Genomic DNA, 21,675 nt, shown 5'->3' on the forward strand with positions numbered 1-21,675 from the left:
CAAATACATGAGTAGAGTTTAGTGTTCTAATAATGTACGTCTATTTCAGTATTTTACTCTCCAAGTAGTTGTAGCTTTATTGGAATAGACTTACTTTGGTCCAGGAAGCTCCTGGTAGCAGTGAGGCATCATCTACTACAAAGATTTCTAAACATAGGTTCCATAAACCTTATAGACTGACATATCTTCTAAAGTAAAATGGAATAGTCATCCAGTTGGGAACATTACTGAATGATATACTATATAATAAACTCATGAGCCAAAGCATCTATTTCATCTGGTATCCCTCAGAGGCCTTAATCAGTCTTGATCATTCCTGTTCTAGATAGATAGACCTTTTAAATTAAGCCACGGCAGACAAATTTGTCCCATGGAAATGCTGATTCCAAGTATTACAATAACTAAGCCTAGAAAGGACCCATTGTCATAACTATTAACCAATCCCAATGCTTAATACAAACTTACAATATGTAAAAAAACATTTCACATTGGGCTATAAAAAGTTCTGCCGTCAGTAATCAATATTGAACAAGTTGGTCTTAAACACTGATAACATTATTATTTTTGCAGCAAAGTTTATTATTTTTTCAGCCTTGTTTATTATAACCTATACTCTTGGGCAAAATTCCTATTAGAGGGTAAAGATGACCATAACCCAGGCCATAGGTATATAGACTGATTTATCTGAAACATGATAGACTGGGGAGAGACATAGAGAATTCAATCATGTAACTTTGTATTCAGCCGTCTAGCTCTACCCAGGGCCGGATTTCTCTTTGGTGCGCCCCGAGGCCGCCCCTGTGGGAGTCCCCCATGCGCATGCGCGAACGCGCACCCCATGTGGCCATGCGCAAACGCGCTCCCGTTGTGCATGCGCAAGCGCGCCCCCAGTGCGGATGCGCAAAGCGCCAGCTCCCCCCATGCGCATGCGGCCAAAAGGCGCCAGGCGCGATGAGCGAACGCTCTTTTTAACTCCCATACGGAGCAGTGGGGGAGGTCCCGACTGCTCCGTATGGGAGCAAAATTAAAAAATGTTCTTGCGGCGGGGCGGCATGCCGCCCCTAAACTTCTGCCGCCCTAGGCCCGGGCCTTTGTGGCCTCTCCGCAAATCCGGGCCTGGCTCTACCCACTTGCATTTTACATTACAACATCATAGGCTGGAAACCACTTGTGTCTGTAAATGACTTGCATGTGCTCAGTCATTAAAAAGGCAAATAAATAATTATATTGGTGGTAGTTTAACCCAGACCAACTGAGCAAGGCACTTAAAGCTAACCAGTGCTGGAGGGGATGTGATGGGAATGCCCTATTCTACAATATGAGCAACTGAATCCCTTTATTAGAGGCTACAAAAAATAGCTAACCCCCTGCCTGTTGGAACTACTGGAGATGTGCATCTCTGTGCAAACTACACTCCTTCTATGTGTTGTATAATATGAATTATTACTTATGTCTCTACTACAGTCTTTCTTCAAGGTCCCCATTGGATGACTTGCCCTTATTCTGTTCCTTCTATGAATACATTGTAGTCTTCTACAAACCTCAATAAAACATCACGAGTCAGAAAATAATAACTAGGATTAGCATTTACTCCATGGGTAAAAATTGTACACATTCTGTTAATAGAAAGGGATACATATCCATATTTTGATTGAATTTTAGTTCTACAAATCATCTTGTAAATACCAAAAACAAGTATTTTAGATTGAAGGAAAAATCAGAGGTATACTTGTTTCCCTGTTAAAAAAAAGAAAATATCTGTGACGTTCAGCCTTGACAGTGGCCATCAATAAGTACCCGATAGGGCTGGCAAATGACTTGATCAATACAGCACATCCCTCCATCTGTTGCTGAGTTGCTATGTTTATCAGACAGTATCTCCTTGATTATAGTTTGGCAACGGCTGGAGAAACACAGGTTTGACATCACTTCTGTAAACAAAATGATTAGAGGACATATTATCAATAGAAACGGATTTGGCTGCTGTTTCCTCCCAGGGATGGCTGCACTAGAGGGATAATTCAGGTGTTCTTTGTAAGTGTAACACAACTACCTTTCATTCTTATGGAAAATAAAGCTGGCCATACACGCACCGATACTATCATACGAAACCTGGGTGTAGTTGTGTAACCGATGGTCGCACGAAACATCGTCAGATCGCCACGTGTATGGCCAGCTTAAGACTTGGAAGTGAGACTGGAGTGAGGGATAGCTATCTTCATTGAGAAGATATTTGGCATCAATTTCCGGAATCCTTCTTTGCCACTAAAACTGACTGTGCCTGACCTTCTCTGCCCCCTCACTAGAAGTTAATGGATGCAGAGTCATATTAAAGCAATTTCAGGGATTCTACACGTCAGAAGGGCCACCATTGTAAAAAAGCACTTTTTATGTGCCAATCATGTTGAGAATCTTTCACTCATGTGGTGGAAACATCTACAGAAGACAAGCCTGAAAAAACAGATTTTACCTAAAATGCAGGAAGCAATCAGCCCTTTTTGCACTTTGCACGCTGTGTAACTTGCCGCAGGCTTCTGCACTACTTTTTAGAGCTCAAAGCCCTGTAGTATGTCCTATGGATCAAGTGCTGTCTGCATTAAGCAGCCTTAAATTGCACGTGTACATAATGGGGGGGCATCAGGAGACAGAGCTGTTTTGCCTCTCTGCACTGAGTTCTGGATTATTCTAACTGGCACTTGTTGTGAAGAGCAGGAAACCAGTGGGGTGCCAGCCCCCAGGTTCAGTAAATGACCTCCAAAGTCTGAAGGAGGATCAGAAGTGCTATTCAGGGTCAGACTGGGGGGTGAAGGGCCCACCGGGGCTACCACCCCAGGGGCCCCGCACCCCCCAAGGTGCCCCGCCAGCCACGCCCCCCTAACCCCCATGCAGGGGCCCCTGCCACTTGCCTGACATCCTCCCTTGAGCGCGTGTAAGTAAATGCATCAGGGGAGGACACCAGCGGCTGGGGAAGCAGTAACATGGATCGGGCCCGAGCCCACCGGGTTTTTTGGCTTAGTTCGAACCATTACCTCAGTATGAACCATTACACCATTTGTACAGATGTTCTGAACAGTTTTTTTGTTAAATGTAACTCAGCTCCCCCATCACTAATTCTTTTTTTGGGTGCAAAAAAATTCAGTTTGTGCTGTTTCTTGTGGTCATGAACCCCAAACTCACCAAGTGAATGAATCCAGCTTGAGAGAAACAATGATGCGTATGCATGCTGCATGTTTACTGACTTTTATTGAGTACCATTATCTTGCATTATTGTCTTCTCCCTAAAATAATTTTTCCGACCAATTACAGAACCCAATAATTAAAGGTTAACTTTATGTCAGTGGGTTTATCTAAATGACCCTACAGTACATTAGCCAAGAAGCCAAATATCTTAACTTCCTGATCTTTGGTTATGACGAACGACTGATAATTTGCCTTTTGTTGCTAAGATGTATCAACATTAATAAACGTAATCACTCAACTTACCTGATCGTTTATACAGCTTCTAACGTAGTGCACTAATAATTGGCCAAAAAACAAACACTACATGTACTTTCCAATTATCTGTAGAGCTGACATCTAAAAATAACCTGCTGTAGCCTGGCAGTAAATAGCTCAGATAATGGTACCATTGTATAACATACATGTATAACACATCTTATGTCATCATCTATAATAGATATTTCCTTTAATTCCTGCCAGAAACACAGGTCAAGTCAGTCAGTCACCAGCACAAGTTTTATACAGAGATTCATTTGCTAATTCATTTAATAGAATTAACCCTGTATACATGCAATAAATTGATGGAAATGATACTGGTAGGACAAAGCTATAGCACAACTGGCACTGGCATAAAACCCAAAGGGATAGAGTTTACTCTAATGGTGGCCATACATGAGCAGATTTACGCTGCCAATTCGGGTTCTTCAGACCAAATTGGCAGCTTATCTGCTCCTGTATGGCGACAGGCCTACCCTAGAAATGGCCAGATGTTGATGGGGCAGGATTTATTTTCCTTTCGGATCAGGGACTGCATGGGGTTATTGATGCAGTCCTCACTCTGATGGGTCCCATCCCTGTTATTGCAATTCGATGGTTTGGCCCAAGGGCCAAATGATCGGATTACTTAGATATTGCACACCTTAGGTGAGCATAACAGTGGAAGGATCTGCTTATTTAGTGACTTTGCCAAACGAGATAATCTGATAGTGTATGGCCACCTTTAGATTGGCAAATAGGGCCTCATTAGACTCTCGGTAACAAAAAAGGAGATGACTGAGCACCCCCTTTTTGTGTGTATAAATATATATACATAAATCAACTATAGAAACATTTACTACCTCAGGACATCTTGCCAGACTGATGCCTATTTCTTATTTTTGAAGAAAGTTGTTAGGATGCCATAATGGAAATACATTATCAAAATCTCATTACTTCAATAGCATTTAGGCAACCTAAAAAAGGTAAAGAAAAACTATCTCCCAGGAATAACATATGAATTCTTCTATCATTTTTCATCCTCCATTAGAAATAACCGGATTATACCAGGTCTGAGCCATTGGAAAGTTTTAGTGATGCTTTGGTTTGAGTGGGTGGCAAAGTTCTTTATAAATATCTCAAAGTGTGGAAAAAGAGGTTGAAATGAACCATTGTTGTATTGGTATAAAACTGCCCTCTGAGTAATTAGATTTTTATATTCTATAAAAACATTTTGTCTCATTCCTTTCCTCTAATTGGCTAAGTAGCTTTTTCTTTTACTTTGGCTAAACCACCTGAAGGATAGGCCACTGAATTCTGAAGACAAGGGGGGTCATTTACATCCCCAAATGCAGTGGGCAACTTGTGCTTTTTTCCTGCGATCCTGCATAAAAGCATTAAAGGCACTTGCATCAAAATGCACTCATTGCTGCCCCTCTATAGTTGCACTCGCTGCCGCTCAGTCCTTCCTGCCTTCCGTTCTGAATAATATGCTGCAGCGCCTATTGATGCAGGGAAACCCTGAAGCTACCACCACCTCTGGACCAGGCCGTTCCCTTCATGACCTGCGTCACTCACTGCTGCACAATTGGTTTAAAAAGAGTCACTCATGTGCCAAACACCAGACATGATGCCAGTGAGTGCCAGAAAGGATGCCAGGCAGACTTAGAGATTATCTAATGCAAATGTAGCTAATTTGTGACAAAGCGCAGTTGTGTCCATTTTGATGAATCGGATGCAATTGCGGTAGGCATGGCACAATTACATCAAGACTATCACCAGGTAGCATCCACAATGATGCTGGAATTCTGGGGGAAAATGGTGCATTGCGGGAAAAAAAACATGGCCACCACTCTTTAAATTTCACTTTGCCCACCAGACATGCAGATGTAAATAAGCCCTAATGTGCTTTGCCTGACTGGATGTTCTTTATCCCACTAAGTGGGGTCTCATCTGCACATTCATCAGATTAAAGTAACACGACTCCAGTATCCAGAAATTACTTGTCCAAGATAACACCTTTAGCCAAACAAATGATATTTTATCCAAATATATGGCAAGAATGACATTTTCTTTACTGATGACCCTGAGCATATGATATGATCCTGCCTTTGTGAGAGCAAGTTAGGAAATGAACATCCAAACACTTTATCAGTTTGAAATCACTTGAGGTTTTAGATCTATAAAGTAATACGCTTGCTATTAATCTACTTCTTTCTTTGTTACTTGTGCTCTCAGTGGTTTTTCTTGCTTACATATCATATTTTTACTTCTGCAAAATGAAAAAAATCAGCTCACGCCCACCCATTTCTATACTCAGCAGTAGTGAGAAAACATGCATTTCTCAATTGTTCTCGCAGAACACACGTATGGCACACAGATGTAACCACATCGCTGGCTGTATTAATGCAGAAAAATGTGATATCCTTTGCACATCCCTCCCAGTGTTCAGAGGCGCCACCTAGTGGGCCAGAAAGGGCTATGTGCATTAAAGCAGTGAATAACTGAAGTACATTGTTTGGATTTTGTATTTTCAGAGCATGTTATATCCTCTATAATAAAAAGATATGAAAAATAAAGTGAATATTATGCTCAGAGTAGGTTACTAGAGGTATTATATAGGTTTTAGTTACTGTATGCATAAGTTTATATTTATCAGAGGAAATCTGCAGGAATTTTCCATGTAATAGAAAGCTCAACCAAACTAATAAGCTTCTTATTTCCTGAATGTAAGAACTGAATAGGAGAGCTTTGTACAGCACTGTTGTACATGTGTCTGTCTGAGGAATGCAGCACGTGTGTTTGTCCTACTGGCATTCTCCCTTTTTGCAAACCATGACAAATACAGTATGCAGTCCCATAACAGAACAGGGGTTTCAGTCCAGTGTGTGCGATTTCAAATGGAATTCATCATGTTTTTACCCATAATGCTGCATTGTTCCCCCAAAATTCTAACATAATTGCTGGTGAAGGACATAGTTGCATTTAGAGCAATGGCATCCGATACATCAAAATGCGTAAAATTGTCCCTTGTGTTTTGCTGCAAATAGGATGCAATGGTACTCAAAACTGAGTTGGGATAAGTGGTCTAACTACATATTCAGCAGACTCTGCCCCGGGTGTCAGGGGGGCCAGGACCAAGTATCGTATCCCCCTTCCCAGCCAGTTTCCATCCCTAAGCTTTGCAAACTAGAGTAGTGGCACAAGCAGGTTGCAAGCAAGGGGCAAGGAAGGAGGAACTGTTTGCACTGGGTCCCTCTGAAGATTTTTTTGCAGGGGGGTCCAAGGATTGCCAGTTACGTTACTGTTTGGGATGGTGTAATTTCTGCTGCTTGGTGTCAAAATAACATTTGCTATTTATTATTTAGGCACAAGTGTGCTGAGGCTATTGACGCAGCCTGCAGCGGAAACCACCACCTTTGACTTTTCCCTGCGTCAAGTGCACTTTTGTGTCATTCCTCTGAACAGACTGGGCAGGCACATTAGTAACTGGTACCAGTACATGGAAGTGCAGGGAGAATGTATAGGCTCAATTGCCTTTGAATGCGGCGTGGCAGAATACAGATTCCAATTGTAATATATAGGAGTCATGGCTAAAAATATAGAAATGTATGAAATTGATTCTAAATAGTTAAAGTAAAATAATCGGATACAAAAGTAATAGTGTCCCTTCCATGAAAGAAAGGACACATCCCCTTAGTTCAACTCTGACTTTTGAGAACATACAAATGTGCTTGGTATTTCATTTTCTATCAGTGGTACATGAGTGCAAAATTATAAATATTAAAAATGTGCCATAATACATTCTGTCCCATTGTACATAAAGTATGTATTTTACATTATGGGGAGTAAGTTACATATGGGGAGTAAGTAACATCTAATAATGCCATCTTTGCCCCTTCCTTTCCAGACAGACACACCTTTGGACCTATGCAGTGAATGACACAGTTTCCATACATTCTGGAGAGCATATGAGGCTACAATTCTAAAAGAATTTATGCAATTTCCAGAGGATACGGTAAGTTCTGTTGCTAGTGTCTATGTTTATTTTATAATAGTATGTCAATCAAACCATTAAAGCATGCATAACATTGGGTTCATTTACATTTATTATTATTAAATGAATTATCTCAAACTTCCCATGGTACAGTAATGACCTAGAGTGAGAGAAGTTTTCTCATGAGTGCATGAATGATAATTTATTTAGGCTGAGTACCATTATTACAGCATAACTCCTGATGCAATGCAGTATTATTTGCCTTGCATTCTTACCTCCTTATCTGTGTAGTTTTCATGGAAGCCAAACTTATTCCTATTCATTGACACAGATATCTTTGATAATTGTGTAAATTTGTTAAGACTTTTCCTGACTGTCCTAAATGTGTTTATAAATGTTAAATTCCCTGCTTAAAATGTGATCAATCTACCCCTAAAACATTTGGTTTCAATATATTTCTACAAAACAGGCATCAGAAACCCAGTTTTCCCTTTGGGCCATGTACAATGGCACATTTTGTGCCCACAAGTAACATACTGAATAATACACTGGCAATGATAAAAGTGATTGGACCCTTACAGCATTTGAACCTGTACCCCTCTGATGGCTGCCCTGAATTTTAAGTAGTTTGTGTTTGGTTTTTTGCTATAATATTTATTTAACAGGCTGTAAATTGCTACTGTATAATCTGCTAATAAGAGGTTTTACAGAGAAGAAAGTATTTTAATAAGCAAGGTAAAGTTATTTCATATGATTACTAATGTTGGGTTACTGATAATATGCTGGATTTTTGGCTTTTAACGTCACATTTCCTTTTGATAGGCCTGCAGAATTTGTCCCTGAATAAACCATTAGTAATATGGGGAATCAACCTCTTGGGAGTAGTGATAACAGAATATGTACTGTTTGCTTTGCCGAAAAAAGAAAATAATTTCGCATATCACTACTGGGGATCTCTATGGAGTTACATGTGAATAGATTATACTCATTTACTAGGTGGAAGGTACAGTTCAAAGCAGTGTTAAAGAGAAGACTGCTCTAAACCTTTCAATGTGCTCTAGGTTTTTCTACCGAGAATGTTTTGTTAGTTTGTGAACCTCTATGGCCCAGTATTCTGCAGAAATGGATTCTGGATTCTGATTCCTCTAAATAGAAGTTTGCCTACTGTTTTTACACCAAAAAAAGCAAAACAAAAAAACCAAAACCCCACCTTAAGGCAGGATAAGCCAGTATGCTATCAGACTAATAATACCATGAGCAAAATGGACAGATACCATAGCAGCGAGAATGTTCCTGTTGTTCTGTTCATCTGATCACTGGGTCCTCATCATTTCCCTGTCTGTGATACACCATGCACTAGCATGGGGCATCATTAAATGATATTTTCAAACCTGTTCAATCAATGAAAACACAATACTGTAGAACCCATGTTTCCCATGGCACCATGTCAAAATGAAGTAAAATTAACAGGAGAAAGGAAAGCCCTGCCCTGTAGATCATACAATCTAAGTGAATGCTTTTGGTGTTCAGTAAAGGCCACAATAACCATACCATATTAAGATAAAACTGCATTTTATGATATGTTTTCACAAAATAACTTATTAAAATTTTATATCCGCACATACCATTACTAATTGTATACACCAAAGGCTTTAACAACACAGCAGGAAGGAGAACTTTACCTGCAGTCTCATCTTATGTAGTGCTCATTAGATTTTTTCATAGCATTCACATTACAAAATGTCCAACTTGGTGCCTTAAGGCTGTTCATGAACATTCCTGCATTCCACCACCATCTAATTTGACTCCATATGGTGTCTCAGGTCCAATGACTGAGGCAGCAGATCTAGAAGTGAGATGGGCTGCAGTTTTCATACTTCCTCAGCTTGTGAGACTTTGAAATTTGGCCATCCACATGGCAGAATCGAAAACCCCAGTGATCAGCCAGAAAACAGAAAAATTGCCCGGTAAAGTGCAAAGTACAGTGTCATCAGCCACTGGCCAGCCCTGTCCTTACCTCTTTCAATAGACCAGGTGGAAAGTCCCAGCCTGTGGTGCCTGCTGCTGAATGACATGCAAGTTAAGGGATAGGTATGGGGCTCTAATGCAGACAGCATGGTATTTATAGGGGCAGCCATAGTTCTTTGTTCTTCTCCAGCATTCATTTAGGCTGGAAGGCAAGAAGCAAAGTGCAAAAAAATGGCAGACAGTGCCCATGTTCTACACTTTGCACGCTGCTTTCCATGTCGTAAATAAGCCTTAAGGTTTCCTTCTGGCGTTCTCCTAGCAAATCTATCGTATGTCAGATTTGTGTATGTATTATGTAAAAGTAGAACACAAGCATTTTAAGTTCTGAAGATAATTAAGTGCTATTCTGTTGAACCAAGGAAATGAATCGATTTTTAAACTGTCTGTCAATTTTCCAGTCATTTTGTCTTGAACAGAATCTGGTTTGACTGCATTGTGTACATTATGAGCCTCTCGGGGCCAGAGAATAGCTATTTATATCTGACAAAAAAGGCATGTATTTTAAGTGAATGGTAGTCTCTGCAGCAGGTTCCTATGCCATCATGGAGTACAGGGCTTATTTATATAGGTCGATCATAGAAGTAAATGCTTGTTGACAGAGGAGTGTTTAGTTCCTGCAAAAGCTATTAATGAGTAATATGTTTAAGACGAGCAGATATGGAATGGCCGCTAGCAGAAAATAAATCAGGAAGGACAAAGTTAAAGAGATGACTATGTTTTTATTCCATTTCATACTACTAACCATTTCCCTTTCAAAAAAAAGTCAACATTTTTCATCTCTTATCGAGCTCCTTTATCCCTCAGAAGGTTCATAGAGCCTAGCACTCCTCCTCCCCTCCCTCCCAAAAAACTCTTTTGTGTTTCACACTGCTGTGGGGTCCGTCTGTTTAAACCAGTTTTGTTTGTTTTCAGATGGCAGGCGCGACAGAGGGGCACTTCCTGTGCAAGCAGGAAGCAGCCATTTCCCGTCAACTTCCTGTTTCTATGACAACCAGGCCTTAGAATCAGGAAACTTTGACCCTGTTCAATTGGTTGGCTTTAAGGGGGAACATTTTTGGGAAGGCATTGATTATCACTCAGTATTCTCACTTTTATTTTTGTTTCTTTTTTGTTTTTTAAAGTTGTGCATCAAAGGAGAACAGAAAGACCTAAACATTCAGTGCTTGAAATTAACAAAAATATTGTTTGGAAACTTGGTGTCTGGTTTTGATCTAATTGTTTGAACATTTTTATGTGATTAAACTTGGTAGGAGGATGGATAATATTGATGTTATTGACTTAAGTTGCAGCGTTCTAAAGTAATGTTTTTATTACATGACAAGTAAATGACCTAAAACGGCGTTTCACTAAGCCTTAGGGCTGTGACACACGGGGAGATTAATCTCCCTTGTCGTGGGCAACTAATTTTTAGTGGTTTGAATTTTTTACAAAAAATAAATGATCAATTTTATAGGCACCTGAAGGCCCCCCCCTAATGCTTCTGCCCTAGGCACAAGCCCTCGGGTGCCTTAATATACAGTAGATACAGCTCTGAAAGTATTGCTTGGCTGGTGCTTTCAAGTGATTCCAGACCTTTTAACCTTCCCCCCCCAGATTTCCTGGTTACCTGGCAACCCCATCCTGTCACTCTTAAGTATTCCCCCAATTGTGCACTGTGAGTATTCAGTGACATGGACGCACCTTGTGTGTATGCGCAGTGATGTCACTGGGGACTCCCATTAGGCCACACCCACATTCATCCTAGTTGAGTGCACTTGTAAGCTGACATCTCTCTGATTATTATATGGTACAATGGAGGGCAGTTTCCAGCATTCTGGCTATTAAAAGAAGGGTAAAAAGACCCAAATCTCCTCTCGTGCCATTGTCCTTAGACATAATAGGAGGTCCAATGGTAATTACATAACAGCATTTCAGAATACCTTTGTTATGGCTTTACACAGTCTCTTTATTAGACCCCGTTTTACGTTTGATAGTTGCTGGTGTTATGTGTGAGACACATGGCATTTATGTTCTGTCTGGAGGCATAAAACAGCTTTGCTTATGAAACATACATACTGAATACTTTGTCAATATTGCACAGATGTGGTATTTTTCTTTCCCTTTCTGTACTTTATTCAGTGATGCCATAAGCTGCATTATTATTGCAGCTACTGAACTGAACACCATGTGCCTGCCATCATTTGCTGCAGGTGGCAATAGTTGATTTAAAGGAAACTATAAGCAATATCATTTACATTTTCCTGTATAACTTTGCATAACTGTGGTTTAGTTTAAGTTGTATATAGAATTTGTCTCAGCATATCCGTGCCCACACTAAGGTGTCTGACAGTAAAGGAGTGCAGACAAATATAATGGGTGCTGTCACCTGCAGGTGAGATGCTCCTAAAAAAGACAAGTTTAGGGATACAGGTATGGGATCAGTTATCAAGAAACCCATTATACAGACATCTCCGAATTACGGCAAGGTCATCTTTCATAGACTTTGTTTAAGGCAAATCATTAAAAATTTTAAAACAGATTTCCTTCTTCTCTGTAATAATTAAACAGTACCTTGTACTTTATCCCAATTAAGATATAATTAATCCATATTGGATTAATTAATTCGGATTGGAGTTTTGTGTCTGATTTTGTGTTTAGTTTCTAAAATACCATGCTCAGTGGTGTAACTTGGTCAAGCTGGGCCCCCTGCAGAAAAATCTTTTGAAAGGGCCTGGCATGACCAGTTCCTCCCTGCCCCCCCCCACTTTTACCACTTATAATTTTTATTGAAAAAGAAAAGGGGGATTTTGGGTACAGAAAGGAAGAAGGGAGGGGGTTAGCAGTTTCACTACCACTCATAAACAAAGCAGAGTAGCGCATTTTGTATCTTTGTTTACACATTTGTCATTTGTCACACTCGCTTTCTTTTTTTCAAGTTTAAACCCCCCACCGGTATATTTAAAAGAATGCTAACCCCCCCCAGATATAAAAACCCCCTCAACTGGCCTGCATCGACCCCAACCCCCCCACTCTTCTCACAAAGTCTTTAACTTTAACATCTTCCGTTCAATAGAAAATGCTTCGGGTCTCACCGCCAATACAGACCCTGCTTGAGCATGGGCAGTTGGGGCTAGCCGAAAATCTGCCCATGCTCATGCAGGGTCTGTATTGGCGATGAGACCCGAAGCATTTTCTATTGAACAGAAGATGGCGCCCAGGTATGCTGCTGCTCTGCTCTTTTAGGTTGGGTTTTTTTTTTATAGGGCCAGTTTTTAAAATTTTAAAGAAGGGAGAGGGGGAGGGGTCGATGTAGGCCAGTTAAGGGGGCTGTTATACCTGTGGGGGGGTTTAGTTCACCTTTAAGGTAAAAGACGGGCAAGAAAGGGGGGAATAAGGTTCCGGAAACCCAAAGGTACAGTGGGTCCCCAAGCTCCCTAGGTTCCCCAAGCTCCCTAGGTTCCCCCCGCAGAGTCTGCTGTATATATTGTTATGCCCCTGACCCTGCTGTGTAGAAAAGGCACAGGTTACATAGCAGATAACAGATAAAATACCATTGTAGTCTACAGAGATAATCAGTTATCTGCTATGTAACCTGTGACTCTTCTCCTTTTTTCCAGCTTGAATGGCTGCCCCCATGGCTACACAGCAGGTAAACTACAGTAGTCTTTAATAAACAATAATACATTACAATTTAATTACTGTGATACATTTTAATTGTTTGGTGTTATTGTTCTTATAAGGTATGGAGTCCCAAAATTACAAATATACTCCTTATGCCGAAAAACCCAGGTCCTGAGCATTCTGGATACCAAGTCCCATAGCTGTACTTGTATTAATTTCTTGATACTATCATTAGACAGGTGTCATTTTTTACATTTGTTGCTTCTTTTTTCCTGAACTTTTTTAATCTTCAATCTTATACCGAGTTTAGTTTAACAACAAGGCGCTGGGTTAAATGAGATGCTAAAAAGATAGAACAGGCTGAAACTAAGCAGGGGGGGTGGGGGGTGACAGTCTATGCAAAATATGGATATAAGTTAACCACTATATAGGGTTTATCTTAATGTGGTATGATGGCTTATCATTTTGGTAAACTTGTAACTAAAATCCCTTGTTTTTAAAAAGTGTATGCACTTAAAAGAATGAAAAAGCCATTGGGCCAGGGTATGTGCATTGATCTATCTGCATTTTAGCTGAAAGGTGTAAAGGACACGTTGCATTGGAATGCCGCAACTTGAGCCCTGTTCTGCAAAGTTTTTGCACCAGATATTTTGTCTCACAGTGCAAGTACAGATGAGCTTGAGTAGGTGCAAGTCCTTTATTGGATGCCCTTTTGATTTGATTTGTTTAATCCTGCAGCAATTCTGCAGCAATTGCTGAGCCTTGCCTTATTGTATAGGACTGTACACATTTTTAATCCTGGACATCAGAACTGGACATGGGTATGCAGGACGACCAGGTACCAGACTCAAGGGCCCACCACCCAGCCAACACCACTTCCTGCATCTTCTCTGCCACCAGGGTCGGACTGGGCCGCCGGGACACCGGGAAAAATCCCGGTGGGCCCCGGCCCTAGTGGGCCCCAGCGGCCCAGTCCGACCTTTGCCGGCGCTCCCCGCTACTGACTGTTCCTCCCCGACGCGTTCAATTTATACGCGCTCGGGGAGGACGTCAGGCGGGGGCCCTTCGGGGGGGTTAGGGGGCCCTTCGGGGGGGTTAGGGGACGCGGCTGGGGCACCTGCAGGGCCCCTGGGGCGGGAGCCCCGGTGGGCCCTGCACCCCCCAGTCCGACCCTGTCTGCCACTGCCATTCTCACTCTGCTGTTCTACTTAATTTGCTGTTAAAAACTAAAGATGGCTATGCATTCCACTGAGGAACTGGCAATGTCTGGCTTTCAGACAAGTGAAGACTAAAGATGGCTGTGCATTCCACTGAGGAACTGGCAATGTCTGGCTTTAAGACAAGTGAAGACTAAAGATGGCTGGGCATTCCACTGAGGAACTGGCGATGGCTGGCTTTCAGACAAGTGAAGACTAGAGATGGCTGTGCTTCCACTGAGGAACTTGCGATGGCTGGCTTTCAGACAAGTGAAGACTAAAGATGGCTGTGCATTCCACTGAGGAACTTGCGATGGCTGGTTTTCAGACAGGTGAAGACTAAAGATGACTGTGCATTCCACTGAGGAACTTGCGATGGCTGGTTTTCAGACAGGTGAAGACTAAAGATGGCTGTGCATTCCACTGAGGAACTGGCAATGTCTGGCTTTAAGACAAGTGAAGACTAAAGATGGTTGTGCATTCCACTGAGGAACTGGCAATGTCTGGCTTTAAGACAAGTGAAGACTAAAGATGGCTGGGCATTCCACTGAGGAACTGGCGATGGCTGGCTTTCAGACAAGTGAAGACTAGAGATGGCTGTGCTTCCACTGAGGAACTTGCGATGGCTGGCTTTCAGACAAGTGAAGACTAAAGATGGCTGTGCATTCCACTGAGGAACTTGCGATGGCTGGTTTTCAGACAGGTGAAGACTAAAGATGACTGTGCATTCCACTGAGGAACTGGCGATGGCTGACTTTCAGACAGGTGAGGACTAAAGATGGCTGTGCATTCCACTGAGGAACTTGCGATGGCTGGTTTTCAGACAGGTGAAGACTAAAGATGGCTGTGCATTCCACTGAGGAACTGGCAATGTCTGGCTTTAAGACAAGTGAAGACTAAAGATGGCTGTGCATTCCACTGAGGAACTGGCAATGTCTGGCTTTAAGACAAGTGAAGACTAAAGATGGCTGGGCATTCCACTGAGGAACTTGCGATGGCTGGCTTTCAGACAAGTGAAGACTAAAGATGGCTGTGCATTCCACTGAGGAACTTGCGATGGCTGGCTTTCAGACAGGTGAAGACTAAAGATGACTGTGCATTCCACTGAGGAACTGGCGATGGCTGACTTTCAGACAGGTGAAGACTAAAGATGGCTGTGCATTCCACTGAGGAACTTGCGATGGCTGGTTTTCAGACAGGTGAAGACTAAAGATGACTGTGCATTCCACTGAGGAACTTGCGATGGCTGGTTTTCAGACAGGTGAAGACTAAAGATGACTGTGCATTCCACTGAGGAACTGGCGATGGCTGACTTTCAGATAGGTGAGGACTAAAGATGGCTGTGCATTCCACTGAGGAACTGGCGATGGCTGACTTTCAGACAGGTGAGGACTAAAGATGGCTGTGCATTCCACTGAGGAACTGGCGATGTCTGGCTTTCAGACAGGTGGTAGGGCCCAATATGGTCAGGTCCACAGGTACTTTTCCCGGTGTCCCAGTGGGCCAGTCCATTCTACTTGACCTTCTCCAATGTTCACACACTTACAGGACCAAAGCCTTGCTAGTATATTCTGATGACTTTTTCCTGTTGTCACCCCAATTCTGTACTCAATTCAAGTACATCTGCGTGGCTGTTTTTTAGGGAAAGCCAGAGATTTTCTTTGCATTACCTATCTTAGTGAAAGGGTCATGGAAGAAAACTCTCTTATTAATCAGAAATGGCCAAACTGTGTCCCTCTAGCTTGTTGTTGATCTTCAGTATTCTGCAGCTCCCTCACAGCTATTCTGGTTCAACAGCAGCTAACAGGACTACATACTCGACACACCTACTTTAATAAGGTCCTTCTAAAGCTGAGACTCTAGCCTTCTCTATTTCTGTAATGTCTAACAACATTCCAAATGTATCTGCTCCATGTCAGCTGTCAGCCTCTTGGAATCAGAATGAGGTTGTGCATTGGCAATAGAACTAAATGGACCAATCAGAGAATTTTACACTCACACTGGCCAGAATTTCACAGGGCGAAGGAAACTGTAAATATCTTTGCTAGAACAGAATAGGTGTGAAATCCATGCCTATAACTGTCAGTGAAGCTTTTAGAAACACATAAAATACATCACAAATAAAAGCTTAATAACCTGTAAAATTTGTCCTTAAAAACAATTCTTAGCGATTTCATCAATTAGAAATGTGGCCTGGTGATGTCACTTTTGTCAAGAGTCATTCAGATTTGCATCTTACTAGGAATAATGCAACCGTGTGTTTAAAAAGCAAAAGCGGGGGGACATTATATCCTAAACGTGTTTGTATGCATTACTGAAACCCGTGCTTACATAACATAAAAGCATTCCTTCATTCTCTCCTTCCGCTGGTTTAGTACAGTCTAAAGCGTGATTTTCCTCAGATAAACCAAATCCTTCTCAGGGTTTTTGTGGGATATCCCTTTTTAAGAGATTTTGTCCACAGACACTTATGAGGTCACCGCTGTAAAGCATGCAGCCAGGGTTAACGTTGCTGACAGTTGGGAATCACATGGAGGAGAAATATGCGGAACGCTGCCAATATCTGGTGATTGCAAACCACGATGGGATCCATCCAGCGGAAATGACTGCAATGCCAAAAATGTCTCCCACACAGAGATTCAATTTTAGAAATGTGCAGCGCACCAAAAATGATTAAAACATGTGGGATATTTGTGTGTTCTATGTTTAAATCTGTAACCCAAAATAAAGTCTCACTCTGTGAAGAAACCATGCTGCGGCATAGGGTTACAGTTTAACCTGTGGGGGATACAAACCAGTTAGCTCAGGGTTTAGCTAGGGCTTTATTTCACTGATTTTTTTTTAGAATTTTTTAACTGGCTACAATATAAAGTTGCTCTATTTATTTCTAACACTGGGGCTTACTGTATTTACCCAAAACTCCCAATTCTAGTTCCCAATGATATGGGAACTAGAATTTTTTCAACAGACATTGTTTTGTTGTGACATTCCACATTTTGCCATTAGCTATTTTTTTTTGGCAAAACTGCTGCAAAATTCACAGTGACAAAAAATTTGTTGAGAAAAATTTCCCACTGTCTTTAATGTATTTGGAGTGAGAAAAAAGTTGTGTTCATGTCAGAAAAGTCAGTTGCATAAAAAAAAAGTTGTGGTTGCGTCAAACATGTTGCGGTCGAGTCAGAAACAGTTGCGTGTGTAAGAAATGGGCACAAATTCTCAGTGTATGGGACTTAAGGGCAGGTCTGGACAGGGAATAAATACAGGCCCTGGCATTTCAAGCTCAGAAGCCCAAGCAGCCCCCCACCAGCCCAATAAACAGTGAGTGACTATGGCATCTTACAGCAGCCCCTCTGGCATTTGCCAGAATCCCCAGGTTGCCAGTGTGGGTCTGTTTAAGGGGTACAGATTCGCTCCCCTTAATGTTTAGCACTTGCAGCACTATCAAGCCCATATATCCATTTACTGTCTCTTAAAGGGGTGCTATACCTTTTATCATGTTATAGACCTTTAACAAATTTTAGTATGTTATAGAATGTCCTAATCCTTGCAACTTTGCAACTGGTCTTCATTATCTATTTTTTTATGGTTTTCAAATTATTTGCCTTTCAGTTCCTTACAGCTTTCTAATGGGGGGGGGGGGGTCACTGGCCCACAGCAGCCAAAAACTATTGCTTTGTGAGCTTACAATTTTTATTGTTACTTTTTATTACGTATCTTTCTATTCAGTCCTATTCATATTCCAGTCTCTCATTTAAACTACTGCCTGGTTGCTAAGGTGAGCAAACCCTAGCAACCAGATAGCTGCTGAAATTCCAAACAGGAGAGCTGCTGAACAAAAAGCTAAATAACCGCAAAACCACAAAAAATAAAAAATAAAGACCAATTGCAAACTGTTCTAGAATATCACTGTACTCTACATCATACTAAAAGTTAATTTAAAATTGAACAGCCTCTTTAAAGGAAATGTAAATACTCAAAGCAAATTAAAGTCAGATTTCTCAGAGTGCTCTTCTAAGCACTTTTGCAACTTAAAGTAAATTTCAGCTGACTTGTAGCTAGTCACCCTAAATGAACAGCAGGTGGCGATGTTTTAAATTGATCATATTAGTGGATCAAAACCTGCCATTGTCTTAAAAACTAGAAAAAAAAATAATGGAATTGCTCTGAGCAATTTTACCTTTTTAAGGGTTAACTTTTTTAATCTAAAAAATCCAGAATAATAGGATAAGGGCTCTTTCCATTATTTGGATCTCCATACCTTAAGTCTACTGAAAAAGCATTTACAATTTTAGTAAACCTGATAGGGTTGTTCTGCCTCCAGTAAAGGTTAATTATATCTTAGCTGGAGTTTTTACAAATTAGAATACTATGATTATAATAGGGTCTATGGGAGATGGCCTTCCCGTAATTTGGGACTTTATGGAAAATGGATTTCTGGATAATGGATCCCATACCAGCTTGTAATTGTGGAGTAAACTCAGTTAAAGGAAAACTATACCCTCAGAATGAATATGTAACCCTATTTTGGCTACTGTGGCGCTACAGGAGCCCTGAGCCCCCGCTTATTATGGGGGACAGGTATGATAAATGAATGGCGTGCCTCCACCCAGGGTAGGTATAGGTAGAACTATATTTCTCCTCCCTGGGAAACTCTGTAATGTCCTCCTTGGACCCGGACTCCCTGCAACTCCCAGTACCTTGCCCCTCCCTTGGGGTAGCTGCTTACCCGGCAGTTGAGGATCCTCAGTATATGAACAGCCAAGACACTGGTTAAAATGATGAACCAGATGAACTTGTTTATTGATGCAGGCAGAAAACTTCAGAGGATGTCACACAGACGGCTCAAGTCAAACACTCTCTCTTTGGGCTACCCCCGGTACTCCCGCCGGATGCTTCCACCTAGGAACTCACCCCGCTCCACGTGTAGGGCCCCTTCACTGGGAACACTCCCAGGTGCTGACTTGGCTCCTCTTACTACACACTACAGGAAATGAACTCCAGCCATGAATGCTGGGGGGTCTTAACCCCTCTCTCTCCTGTTGGGGCTATCGCTGCCCGTTTTCTCTAGCCTGCCTGTCACTCCTAGAGAGACCTATTACAGTACCTCCTGTACTAGAACACTAGCCTGTTGTTCACCTCCTTACAGAGGGGTCCCAGGCAGAAAGACCTTCACAAAATGGGTGTCAGCTCTTTTTATATTGCAGCACACTGCCACCTAGTGGTTGCTGCTGCATAACAGGGAAACTCCCTTTTTACACATAAACACTAGGACCACCTTTAGGTGTCCATATCCATAAGGCCACCCTCATGGTGCCTGTCTAAAGGGGAACTCATCCTGAAGGGGCCCAAATCTTTGGGGTCCCTACAAATACTTAACCAACAGATAGTTTATATTATGTTAAGTGACCTTAAAGGATTGCACCAAACTGGAATATATATATATATCAGTAAATATTGTCCTTTTACATCTTTTCCCTTGATGGGCTGTGTGCTCCCTCAGAGATCAGCTGACAGGAAGTAATGCAGCTCTGACTGTAACAGGAAGTAGTGTGGGAGCAAAAGGCAGAACTCTGTCCATTCCCAGGGGGCAGCCCTTACTTCTTAAAATAGCAATTTTCTATTTAGGATTACCCAATAGCACATACTACTAAAAAATATATATTTTTATCAAAATGGAATATTTAAATTAAGCAGGATTTTACATATGAGCTGTTTATGCAATATATTGTTAAAGAGACCAACATTGTTTGGGGGCATAGTTTTCTTTTAACACAAACCTTGTCTACCAGTATTACATTTGTATCTTTATGAGAAGAAAGAGTGTTTCTGGAATGTGGCCTAAAATATGACCAGTAGCTTCCTACTGGGCACGTGTATGAATAAGTGTCAGCTCACGTATTCACAAGTGAACCTAACTGGATGCAATTTCCCATCAGCATTTGCCAGCTGGGGAGCAAGGTTCATTGGAAAATTGCTGGCATCCTAGATTTAGCCAAGTGCCTGTCCTCATAGGACAATAACAGATTGGAGGCCAGGTTTCCTATGCTGAATAAATGCAAAAGGAAGGTCACCGCCTTCCCTGTTAAATATTTTAGGGCTCAATAGCAGAAAAATTGAAAAGGTGGTTGAATTTAGCTTTTTTTTTTTAAGAAATGTTTTATTGCAGTATTGCCCCAGTTCAGTAATGTTATGGCTGGCAAGTCTTAATTTCTCTGTTTCTCACTCATCATGCTGATTAGTGATTTCTCTGGTTACCATGGGAAGATTGACTTCTCACAACAGATTGTGACCTTATACTGTGCCCGAGGAGGAAACCATTGCTCACTATCACTGTAGGCAGCAGAGATACTTCAGCCAAAGGAAATAAAGCAGATAATAATGTTAAGTACACAGAAACGGAAGGGCTTTGTGACACATGCTGTCTATTTACTTTCACCTGCGATGGAGAACAGCTGAATGGCTTGAAATGGAACATGCAGTAGGCAGAGTTTTTGGGAAACCAGTAACTGTAGTTTGTTCTGGACTGAACCACAGTGTGGGGGGGGGGAAGAAATGCAATATTGTCTACTCTAAGCCATAAGAGGCCCACCTTTTGTTCAGAAGGGAAACTGGGTGAGAGTTAGAGAAGAGAGGGTTCTTGGCAATGCAGGAGGCTAGTGACCTCTCTACCCTACCCTAAAACCAGCCCTGGAGGCTAGACTGATGCAAGTTGGCACCAGTTTTATACTTAAAGAGCAAATCAATTTAAATATATTGATATTTTAATTGATTTGCTTTTTCTTACAGGTGGTGTGCCAATGTACACCACTTGTTAAAATATATTGATAAAAATATATTGATCTTCTTTCTATTTAATACATTACTTTCTGCTTTGGAAAGATCTGTTCCTGCAGGGAAAACAATGGTCAGAAGGTGGCATATACATGGGCCTGTAAAAGCTGCTGACTGTCTGAGTTGGCAGTTTATTTGCCCATGTATGTGGCCCTGAAACGGGCCTACCTGAAACCAAAAATCAGCCTGATATCAATTAGCCAGGTTTAAAAATCCTGTTGGTACAAGGAGCGTGTTGATGTGGTCTTCGTCCCAACAGCCTCTTTCCAAGCAATGTGATCCAATCATATGGCTCAATCCAATATCACCCACCTGAAGGTGCAAATAAGGAAAAGATCCACTCATTGGGCGACCTCAACAAACAAATGGATCTTTCATTTTTTTTCTGCAAATGATTTGCCTCAGGCAAAAAGGATTCTGTCAGGTGTTAGTGCTCAGCGTTGTTGAGAAACTCTGAGTATTAAGTCCTTTTTTACTTCACTGGCCTGGGGCAACTGAAGAATGCAGAAGATGCAGTTTTTGCTATCATAATCGCCAGGAATTGACTAG

The 21,675-nt window shown here is 41.5% G+C and overlaps 1 protein-coding gene across 2 annotated transcripts in view; it reads left to right on the plus strand.

Moving 5' to 3' along the window:
• The window catches only part of hdac7 (histone deacetylase 7), a 189,916-nt gene that overhangs the window by 42,334 nt on the left and 125,907 nt on the right, over positions 1–21,675 (plus strand). For both annotated transcript variants that reach the window (XM_004911916.4, XM_004911917.4), the window contains exon 2: positions 7,385–7,492. The gene's annotated coding sequence lies outside the window, so the exon portion shown is untranslated. The remainder of the gene's footprint in view (positions 1–7,384; positions 7,493–21,675) is intronic.

Source organism: Xenopus tropicalis, chromosome 2 (genome assembly GCF_000004195.4).
Source record: "Xenopus tropicalis strain Nigerian chromosome 2, UCB_Xtro_10.0, whole genome shotgun sequence".
NCBI lineage: Eukaryota > Metazoa > Chordata > Amphibia > Anura > Pipidae > Xenopus > Xenopus tropicalis.